An 11,245-nucleotide genomic window follows, 5' to 3' on the forward strand; every position below is an offset into this window, starting at 1 on the left:
AAAATTACCCTGGAAACATTTAATTGTCAGCTTTGTGTTTGTTCCTGTAAGTGCCACAGTAGTTGTTCTCAGTGACAAGCTAATCCTAAAATATTTTTTCAAAATCTCTTGTAAAACTTTAAACAAAATTTACTTCAGCGGTCGCTAATCAGATTAAAATCGTATTATTGTACTCGGTGTATTTCACCAGCAGTGTACATCACCAACTGTATTAGCTAATCAGAATAACGCAAGCCGGTGCTAGCCGGATTGTTTAGAAACATCGTTTGAACACAAATTACTTTGATCTACACTTAAGTTAACATTGTAAAATGTTAGCCTCGTGTATTAAACTGGTAGAAAACACGTTTACTTTAAGGTGTGATGGAGATAGCTAGACTTAAACAAAGCTACATTTAGACACACATTATGACAACAAGGTACAAGTTTGCATATTGAAGTTAGTTTACAGCTAGTTATTGTTACAGTTACAGTAGCTACCTAAAAATGTACGCTCATGGACACAATACTAAGAGCTAGCTAGAAAAACTGTCAGGGAAACCAGGGAGTCAGATGCAAGTGCAGAATTTTTTTTTTATTAACAACACAGCTAAACAAATGACTAAAAATAAACACACACTTTAAAGGAACCCAAAACTGGAACCACTAAAACAAGGATTTAGGCAAGGCAAGGCAAGGCAAAGAATAGGAACAGTCATAGCATAAAAACAGAAATCAGTCACCGGCAAGTAGAACATAACATACCAGCGGGGTATTTCAGAAAGCAAGGTTAACTTACCATCACATAAACCCTGAACTCTCGATGGATTAACCAAGACGTTGCTTACTCAGAGTATGTCAGTTCCAGAACATCTGTTAGGAGAAAGTTCAAGCAACCTCCAATTAGTAACTCGCGTAGTTAATGCGCACACACGGTGAGTACATAAAGACTTGGAATCAATGGATCACCATGGAAACCCAGGGCGAGTGGCATACTCCGGCAAGGCAGAGTTAGAGGTTTTAATGCATGCTTATGAGAAATATGAGCCATTTATAGAAAATAAAGTAACTGCTGCTCCGGACAAAGAGTCGACTTGGGGAAAAAAGTAACGGATCGAGTAAATGCGTGAATTTATAAAGTTCATAAATATCTCAAAAGTTTCCTTTCGTTATGATGCAGGATTAAACACTGATCCTATTAGACCCGTGCCATAACATTTAAGAGATCTGGCTTTACTTTTAGCCCTCCATCAATTTATTGACATTGTACATAGTACTAATAATATACAGTGGGGGAAATGAGTATTGAACGTGAAAATATATTTCCAATCAGGCTTTTCACGTGAAATTTTCAACAGACTTTGGTATTAACTCCAGAAATCCAGAAATATAAAGAAATCCAAACATTAAAGTCCATAATGTTTGACGTTATGTGTAATAAAGTGGAATGACACAGGAAAAGAAGTATGGAACACACTAAGAAAAAGCAGTTCTCCAAGGCAGCGCAAGGCAAGGAACCAGCTGAAATCCGTAAGTAATTAGAAAGTACTTATACCTCCTATCTGTGCAAATTAATATCAGCAGGGCTGTTAAATTGACGGTCTATGAAAAGGCCTTTCGTTACCCGGGTGTCACACATGAAATGTCTCATGATGGATGAAAGCAAAGAGCTCTCCCACACAGGCGTTTATCAACACTTCTGAATCTTCCAGTGAGCGCCATTGGGGCCATTATCTGCAAGTGGAAGCAACATCACTCCGTCATCAACCGGCCACGCACAGGAGCTCCTCGCAAGATTTCTGACCAGGGAGTCAGAAGAATAATCAGAACAGTAGCCCAAGAGCCAAGGAGCACTCGGAAAGAGCTCCAGAAACACCTGGAGGCAGCAGGTAGCGTCATCACAGAGAAAACAATAGACGATGCACTCCACTGCCCATGCTCAACCTATAAGACTACATTACTAAAGAAAAGGCATGTCGAAGCTCATTTAAACAATCAATATGACAAACATGCCACAGTCTAAGAAAGACATTTTAAACTAACTCTTTATTGGCAATGCTTCCCTTGTGTATTATGCATGTTTATATTATTTTACTGTATATGTAATCTTAATTGTAATGCCCCTACTAGATGTTCCTTATGTATTTTGTACATTGGTTGAATTTGTTTGAGAACGTACACGATCTCATTTTCTTACAGTTGCTGATGGGCACATCGTAATTATTGACCCTTCTTCAGCAGCACACCCTGCCACAGTCGTAAGTGATTATTGTCATCTTCAGTTATTATCTCTGTTTGCTACACCAAACATCATTAGTAATTTGCACTGCAGGACGAAGATGAAGAGACCACCTCTGCTGTGAAAGAGGTACAAAACGAAGATGCTGGGAGGCCCACAGACGTATAACATAGTGCAATCGCTTTTTTAAGGATGTTATTATTAAACCCTGCTTCAGAGCAGGTTATGTTCTGAGACCAAGTAGCTATGGCTCCACTTACATACCCTGAACGTTACCTCCGTTTTTTACGAACCAAAATTGAGGTTATCCATTAACTCTGAGTAAACTTCCCCAGGTTAGTCACATACCCTGCTTTCTGGAATTCCACCCAGCACACATTCCAATTATGCACAAACACAATGCTCCACAACTAAAGAAACGAATAACAGAACTTAGATAAGGGACGGACCGGGGAAACACAAAACAGGCGAGCACGATCAAGTAAGGAAATCGAGCAGACAACAAACGAAGACATTTTTAAAAAGAGTGAGGTGCCCTCTGGAGAGGAATCGTCCTCCGTGGACATGACGATAACGTCTTTCACGAGTGCAAACGTTTCTCTTTAATTCTTTGAAAAAGTCACTGAGCATGAAAATTAACAAGATAATAAGTATGCTAGCCTGCTATTAACACTCTCTTTCGCAATCAGACTGAAGCACGTAACAACAATTAAGGACAGAGGTAAAACTATCATCTTTTTTTACCTCAATTAAAAACCCAAATATGTCACAAAGAACATTTCAGCTGTCTATAGAGAGAACATTATTATTATTATTATTATTATTATTATTATTATTATTATTATTATTATTATTATTATTATTTATTTTTGCCTCAGAGAAACATTCAATACAATACTGTGTAGACTGGAAAACTCATTGTATACAACAACTCAAAATATGTACAACTTCTCGAACCTTATCTGGAAATAGCAACGATCTTGACACAGCTCCGCTCCAGTTCTTGGTAAGAAAGGGAAATAAACTCCGAGCGATTTTTCACAAGTGGGTTGACCTTAAAGATTTATGTAGAAACGCTGATCGATGACTGGTAAAGGTTTTCTCACTGCGCCTCATCTATACAGATAGCTATTTCCTTGATTTTGAGCGCTGAGTGAATTTTCTTCATTCCCCTCAACCCTTCTCATGCGTGCAGTGCTTTTCGGCGCCCATATTTCATTCACAGAGAGCATCATTTTCCCTGACAAATGACACATAACTCGCTGAACAACCCGTGTGCCGTCAGGATTCAGCAAAACTCAAGAAAGCCAAAACTATAGAGATCATTCTTTCATTCAATCGTTCATGCGGATTCGAAGTACGTGCATTTTATTAGACAAAACCTGCAAGCTGAGGCTTCTCTAGTGCTCAGAGATATCTCAAAGATCTCACCAGGAAGATGGTGAGCCATAAAGATAATCGCAAAGCAGAGAATGTCTTATCTTTATTTCTCAAAGCCGGAGTTGTGTTACTTTTTACACAGCATCAAAATTTTGAAACGGAGATAGTAGATAGTGGCAACGATAAAGCCGCGTTGTGATAACCGGACACATCATCGTCAGTTTCCCATAGACTTTAAACATAAGTAAATACCATATGTAAGGAAAAAAACACTCATGGGCATGCTGTTATGGGAAAATAAGCAGTAACAAGGTGGTGTAGTGTGATGAAGCGAAGTTACTATTACAACCCTAGAATTTGTATTATTATGTAGCTTTTTTATTTATATTCCCTCAGGAATTGTCTTAGACATGGACACCAGCTGGCTACTATACAGAATTCTCCAGAGACAGCGGCCCACACAGTGGAACCAAAGAAGACGTGGCTCAAGCAAGCTGAAAAACGACCGGAAGGATAAAAGACTAAACGTGGAAAAGAAAGAAAAAAAAAAAGCCAGCGATGTCGTCCCTGATCTCCAAGCATGGAGTCGTGTTGCCTGAGATCCAGAGGCACCCAGAGCAACGTACCGTCTCTGAGATCCCCCTCATTCAGACCCTAGCTAGTGACCGAAAGACACTAGACATGCAGGTGCTGAAGGAAAATAAACAGCACTTGGAAAGAGCTGAAAGCAAGAAAGTTGAAAAATAAGAGAAAGGTCAAAAGAAAGTTGAAAAGGAAGGGTGTCAGGGTGTTGCAAGGAGGTTGCTAAGGTGTTCCAGGTGGTTGCTGAGGTCCTTCTATGAGAGGCGTTGCTATGGGATTCCAGGCGGATGTAAAGATTGTTGCAAGAAGGTGACTAAAGTGATCCAAGTGGTTGCTAGGCAGTTGTGTGAATGTGCAAGACAGAAGGAAAGAAATAAAGAAAGAAAAGGTAAAGTGTAAGAGTCAAATGAATGAATAAATACATAGCACATCAATAGAAGTTTAGCTTAAAGGTTTGGGTTTGATATTCACTTTCCACCGTTAGTTTGAATAATATTCAATTCGTATACAGACAGAAACCTTTACTCAAAAATGCCAGCGTGTATTTGAGCTGCAGATTTACACCTGAGAATGTTCCGACCCGGTATCACGGCGTAAATTGCCTAAGGGACCGTCTGACAATTCCACCCACTGAGCTGAAACGTCGACGTTCTCCACGCAGTAATTAAAATGACATAAGTTTTAACATACAAAAGTCATTTAAAAACAGACTTTTAAAAAAAAAAAATCTAAAGGCTGTAGGAGGCTCACAATGAGATGCACCTCACCTAAATGTTTTAAAGATATAATTCACCTGAACGTGTTTTTTTTTTTTTCTTTTCCATGTAAAAATTTGCATTTTTTAATTACTTCTGTATGTTAATAGTTATAAGTCATTTTATTTAACGCATGGACAGTGTTGACGTTCCGGGCCGGACCGATGCATGGGCAGGGGTGGTCTGATCCCACCCAAACATCTGTCTCGCCCACTCAATCAAAACATAGGCAAAGAGAACATTAAATCTTTTATTTATTTATTTATTTTCATGATTTGTGTATTGGTTAAAAGTAATCTGAGACCAGCTGTGTGTTGAGAAGTTTGAGTAAGAGCTGTAGACATGATCACAAAATAATGCAAGAAAATTGCAGTATTTTTCGATGTTTTTATTGGCTGAAAGCAAAAGTTCTACACTCACGAGGCGGCTTCGGTCTGCCCACCTTCTTTAGCTGGCAAGAACCAGGTCTTTCAACGTTTTAGCTCAGTGGGTGGAATTGACGCTCCCTTAGGCAACTTACGCTGTGATACCGGGTCAGAACATTCTCAGTTGTAAATATGCAGCTCTAATACCCACTGGCATTTTCGAGTGAATGTTTAATGTCTGTATATATTACATTACACCCTTATCCAGAGTGACTTACAATTATCTCATTTTTATACAACTGAGCAGGTGAGGGTTAAGGGCCTTGCTCAAGGGCCCCACAGTGGCAGCTTGGCCTCACAACCTTTCGATCAGAAGTCCAACGTCTTAACCGCTGAGCTACCGCTTCCACAGTAACGCTACACATTAAAAAACTAATGGTGGTATTGATAACTGTGTAAGACTGTCACCTTTATAGAACAAGGGCAGGGGAAAGTGAATATCCAGCGAATATAAGAACCTAAAACTAACTTTACCGCGGTGAAAAACCTGGCAAATTTTCCCGGTGGACGTGTCATCCTCCCTTACTGTAACCCTCTTACTGCCTTTGAAAAGCAACTAATGAACTTCTGGGAGCGAAGCAACATGCTTGAGAAGCCACTGATGGATTCTGCATGTTTTTCAGTTAGTTAAATTACACTCGGGTTCTGCGAGCATGCCACAAAACGAAACAGTCAAGGAATAAGACGGGAAGAAATGATAAATGTGGTATATTTTAAATCTTTTGCATTTGTTTGAACTAAAAATCGGTTTAAAACATCGTTAATTAGTCATTTAATTGTCTGCATTAAAAAAATAAATGAATAATGAAGGCGTCGTTATTCGTAATTTGTCTTTCAATTTTGAGACCAAAAACGGATGAACGCAACGTATACGGACCGAAGGGAGAAAGAAAGAAAATGGAAAATAAAGAAATTAAAACAAGAAAGTGAAAGAAAAGAAAAGAATGAAAGAAAGAAAATGTCAAATGAAAGAGTAAAATAAAGAAAGAAATACATAGTAGATAAATGATTAAAAAAAAATAAATAAAAAACAAACAGAAAGAAAAAGAGAGACAGCGTAAAAAGACAAAAAAAAATAGACACGAAAGAAAGAAAGGAAGGAAGAAAGAAAGAAAATGGAAAATTAAAAAAAAAAAATTAAAACAAGAAAGTGAAAGAAAAGCAAAGAAAGAATGAATGGAAGAAAATGTGAAATGAACGAGTAAAATAAAGAAAGAAATACATAGAACATAAATACATTTTTAAAAAATAAAAAAACAAAGGAAAAGAGAGAAAGACAAAAAATAGACACGAAAGAAAGAAAAGAAGGACGAAAGAAAGAAAAATGAGAGTAAAGAGAATCAAGAAAGAAAAGAAAAAAAACTAAAACGTGAAAGTAAAATTAAGAACGAACAAGTAATATAAATGAACAAGCAAACAAAAACAAATAAATAAATTTGAACAAAGAACGAGTGTTTTAAATACACATCATGTTAGGATCGAGATCGGGATCTGTGGAATCTTGTAAGAATTAAAGATTGGTGCATTAGATGCAGACCAGCTCGTCCCAAATGAAGAAAAAAAAAATCAATATCTCATTTCACTTGTGAAAAGTAGTAATAAATCTCCTGATGGAACCTGATGGTGTAATAGGCAGTCAGGCTTTTAGACCTGAGCAACATGTTGGTATCTTGCACGTTACAGTTATTACATGGCCTGTGATGCCTCGCTACCCGGGAAAGTAAATGACAGTTCATAGGGCCACTTATTCACTTTCTTTCCTGTAGTAATCATATAGCACACATGCTAACTGACAGTGGCAGAGTGTGGTACGTGTGGAGCTCTCCAGCCCGACTCACACATACTCTAAAAGCTTTTTCATCCCATTACACCAGTGTAATTCACTCATTTAGAGCCTGTTGCTCTCTTGCTGTCACTCCACACACTTTTCTTAACACATGCTCTGACAGGGAAGATGAAGTCTTTAGGCAGGATGAAGACAGCTCTCCGGAAGCAGAGGAACAATATCATTGAGGTGAAGAGTGGCGAAGATTTAAATTTGCCTTCACTGCTTGAAAAAAGATAGAAAGCAGAATATTTAAATGACATGTATCCTGAACAGAGTCCTTTTGTTGTGTTGTGGCTTGATTCCGTTGTGTTGTGGCTTGATTCCGTTGTGTTGTGACTTGATCCTGTTGTGTTGTGGCTTGATTTTGTTGTGTTTTGGCTCGATTCCGTTGTGTTGTGACTTGATCCTGTTGTGTTGTGACTTGATCCTGTTGTGTTGTGACTTGATTCCTTTTTGTTGTGGCTTGATCTTGGTGTGTTGTGGCTTGATTCCATTGAGTTGTGGCTTTCTTTTGTTGTGTTGTGGCTTGATTTTGGTGTGTTGTGGCTTGATTCCTTTGTGCTGTGACTTGATCCTGTTGTGTTGTGGCTTGATTCCTTTGTGTTGTGACTTGATTTTGTTGTGTTTTGGCTTGATCCTGTTGTGTTGTGACTCGATCCTGTTGTGTTGTGGCTTGATTCCTTTTTGTTGTGGCTTGATTTTGGTGTGTTGTGGCTTGATTCCTTTGTGTTGTTACTGGATCTTGGTGTGTTGTGGCTTGATCCTGTTGTGTTGTGGCTTGATCTTGGTGTGTTGTGGCTTGATTCCTTTTTGTTGTGACTAAATATTGGTGTGTTGTAGCTTGATTCCGTCATGTTGTGGCTTGATTTTGTTGTGTTGTGACTTGATTTTGCTGTGTTGTGGCTTGATTCCGTTGTGTAGTAGCTTAATTTTATTGTTTTGAGGCCAGCTTCCATTGTGTTGTGGCTTGATTCCATTGTGTTGTGGATTGATCTTGTTGTGTTGTATCTTGATTCCATCGTATGGTGGCTTGCTTCCGTTGTGTAGTGGTTTGATTCCGTTGTGTCGTGGTTTGATTCCGTTGTCTTATGGCTTGATCTGGTTGTGTTGTGGCTTGATTTTGTTGTGTCGTAGATTGCTTCCATTGTGTAGTGGTTTGATTCCATTGTGTTGTGTCTTGATCTTGTTGCATTGTGGCTTCATTACATTATGTTGTTACGATAACTTATGCTTGCTTTTTAAATGTTGCTGTGTTGTGCACTACTGGGCCACTACAGTAGCGGCATCACATTATGTGCATTTGCCATCATGTGCCATCAACTGGGAAATAGCTTATACTTCCAGTTAGTAAAAAAAACAACAAAAAAAACTCAGTGTTCCATTTGAGATGATACCTCCCTTTTAAAATTCACACACTAGACTGTACAGTGTATAGTGTAAGTGCATAGTGTATAGTGTAAGTGCATAGTGTATAGTGTAAGTGCACAGTGTATAGTGTAAGTGCACAGTGTATAGTGTAAGTGCATAGTGTATAGTGTAAGTGCACAGTGTATAGTGTAAGTGCACAGTGTATAGTGTAAGTGCACAGTGTATAGTGTAAGTGCACGGTGTATAGTGTATAGTGTAAGTGTATAGTGTAAGTGCATAGTGTATAGTGTAAGTGCACGGTGTATAGTGTAAGTGCACGGTGTATAGTGTAAGTGCACGGTGTATAGTGTAAGTGCACAGTGTATAGTGTAAGTGCACAGTGTATAGTGTAAGTGCACAGTGTATAGTGTAAGTGCATAGTGTATAGTGTAAGTGCACAGTGTATAGTGCAAGTGCACAGTGTATAGTGTAAGTGCACAGTGTATAGTGTAAGTGTATAGTGTAAGTGCACAGTGTATAGTGTAAGTGTATAGTGTAAGTGCACAGTGTATAGTGTAAGTGCACAGTGTATAGTGTAAGTGCATAGTGTATAGTGTAAGTGCATAGTGTATAGTGTATGTGCATAGTGTATAGTGTAACTGCACAGTGTATAGCCTACGTCATTTGGGACACCACTTATGTATTTTAGTGACCTTTTAATGAAATATTCAATTCTAAATGCTGAAACCCAACTTTTTGCCTTTTTACTTCTGAAGGTAAACCAACTTTAAAAATGCTACAAAACAGACTTTAAAATGCGATATTACACATGTTTGTGAAATGTCCAAAAGAAGCACCCATTTCAGCTCAGGAAAACATGTCATTTTCAGGATGTCATGTAGTAGAAACTGTCAAAAATTTCACTGTGTGAAAAGTTTCCCCAGACATATAATAGTACAAGTAACTACACGGTACGTTCCCAGGGATAAAAGGGACGAGACAGCTGGATAGATGTACACACAAAAAGAGACCTCAAAGTGTTTTAGCTTTCATGTTCTGGTGTTCCCCTAAGAGCCTTCAGCGGTTTGTCTCTGTCTTCTCTGTCTTCAGTGGTTTTTGAAAGTTGTAAGGAAACTAGGTGTTTTATTCCACCATCACAGCACCACCATTGAGAAGAGTCTGGGGTTTAGACTTTGAGTTGGCCCTCTTGAACAACCCATATGCCAGAGGATTTCCTTTTCAGAAACGGTCGCAGTAGAACCTTTTCAAAGTTAGAACCAGTAACCATCCAAACAGCCCTCGAGGAAGCCTTGAATCTGTTTTTTTTTCGTTAATACAGCTACATCCGTGGCTATTGATAGCACCGTGTCGAGTCAGATTTGAGCTAGCAGCAGCTCTTAGAGCTCTTAGTCACAGTCAGGTAAGCACACAGCTGTGTATTGAACGTGGCGAAAATAACACATTAACCGTGGAGTCACTGTAGACCCCTGAGGCTCTCGATCAATAAACAGGTCTCACCCTGTGGAGCAAAGGCCATTACGGATCCTGCGATGGGAGAATAAGAGCTCAGAAGGAAAGGAAGCAATTCAGTGACCCTATCAGTGTTGCACTTATTATCGCTGCAAATCCAACGTCGAACTGTGATCAGCTTCTACAAGTACTACTATAAAGTGTTGATAGTGACTGCACCATATCAGAATAACAGGGTAAACGACCTAATTAAAAGGCATGCAACTGTGATCCACTTAGAAAAGGCAAGAGGCGTGAGTTTCCATACAAAAATATATTTATATATATATCACAATCATAATTACAATCACAGGGCGGCTGTGGTAGAGCAGGTTGAGCGGGTTCACACTAATCGTAGGGTTGGCGGTTCGATTCCCGGCCCACGTGACTCCACGTGCCGAAGTGTCCTTGGGTAAGACACTGAACCCCAAGTTGCTCCCGATGGCAAGTTAGTGCCTTTGCATCTTGCATGGTAGTTCTGCTACCATTGGAGTGTGTGTGTGTGAATGAGAGCCACTGTAAAGCACTTTGGAAAAAAGCGCTATATAAGTGCAGACCATTTAGCATCAGCATTCATGAGTTGAATAAAACAACAAAGCAGGAATTAACAATAATCGTTGTAGGAGGGCTGAAGCTTCTACTGTATATGAAGAGTGGGCTGGTATGACAGCACTAGATATACACCCATCAGAATCACACCAACAAGACTCCACAAGTCTGCAAATAATAACTCCCTTGGTGAAGTAAAACATAAGGTGCAGCAAAGAACCAACACGCTTCAGGAAGCACTCAGCTCCTACGAAAAAAAGAAAAAAACAATCAATTAATCGCCAATGCTACTAAGCAGAAAAATGTAAATAATAATAATAATAATAAAAAACACATTTCCAAGTCCATCCATCCATCTTCTATACCGCTTTATCCTTTTCAGGGACACGGGGAAACCCGGCGTCTATCCCAGGGAGCACCGGGCACAAGGCGGGGTACACCCTGGACAGGGTGCCAATCCATTTCCAAGTCAATTTTACTAAATCCAATGTAACAAAACGAAAACCAAGAGAAACACAAAGTTCAATACACTCAAAATAGACAAAGAAAATAAATTTGACAAAAATTTACACATTAAGGGAAGAAACAAAAACAAAAATGTATACTGTCACATAAGCGTAGAGATCACCCCAAACTCAAATCTAATTATGCT

At 39.0% G+C, this 11,245-nt stretch overlaps 1 long non-coding RNA gene across 1 annotated transcript; it reads left to right on the plus strand.

The window, feature by feature from the left end:
* Nucleotides 1-624: 624 nt before the first annotated feature.
* Nucleotides 625-4,655, plus strand: LOC128633475 (uncharacterized). The gene is made up of 3 exons (XR_008396879.1): nt 625-1,868; nt 2,179-2,237; nt 3,995-4,655. It is a non-coding gene; the product is annotated as an uncharacterized LOC128633475 (long non-coding RNA).
* The last annotated feature ends 6,590 nt before the right edge of the window (nt 4,656-11,245 follow it).

The sequence above is a fragment of the Ictalurus punctatus genome, chromosome 8 (assembly GCF_001660625.3).
Source record: "Ictalurus punctatus breed USDA103 chromosome 8, Coco_2.0, whole genome shotgun sequence".
Taxonomy (NCBI): Eukaryota; Metazoa; Chordata; class Actinopteri; order Siluriformes; family Ictaluridae; genus Ictalurus; species Ictalurus punctatus.